Consider the following 299-nt stretch of genomic DNA (forward strand, 5'->3'; position numbering starts at 1 on the left):
CACTTTACCTCTCTGCTGGTTCACATGAACTGATGCATCTGAATTTTAAGCCACTTGGTCAGCCACTTTTAACACTGAGCATCATAAAAACCTAACCAGGAAAAGCGGAGAGCGAGGTGATCTTTGCTCTGATCACAGCTTGAAATTGTGGCGGGCTGTCACCACCCGGGGTATGTCACCTGCGGAAAGCCATCCTGAAACCAGACGGTTGTTGATTATTTCCAGAACACAATGTGGGTCTCACTCCTGGGGCAAGTGGGCAGGATGCGGACTTGAGAACAAGTTTCCACAGGGGAGGC

The sequence above is a fragment of the Hipposideros armiger genome, unplaced genomic scaffold (assembly GCF_001890085.2).
Source record: "Hipposideros armiger isolate ML-2016 unplaced genomic scaffold, ASM189008v1 scaffold_572, whole genome shotgun sequence".
NCBI classification, from domain to species: domain Eukaryota; kingdom Metazoa; phylum Chordata; class Mammalia; order Chiroptera; family Hipposideridae; genus Hipposideros; species Hipposideros armiger.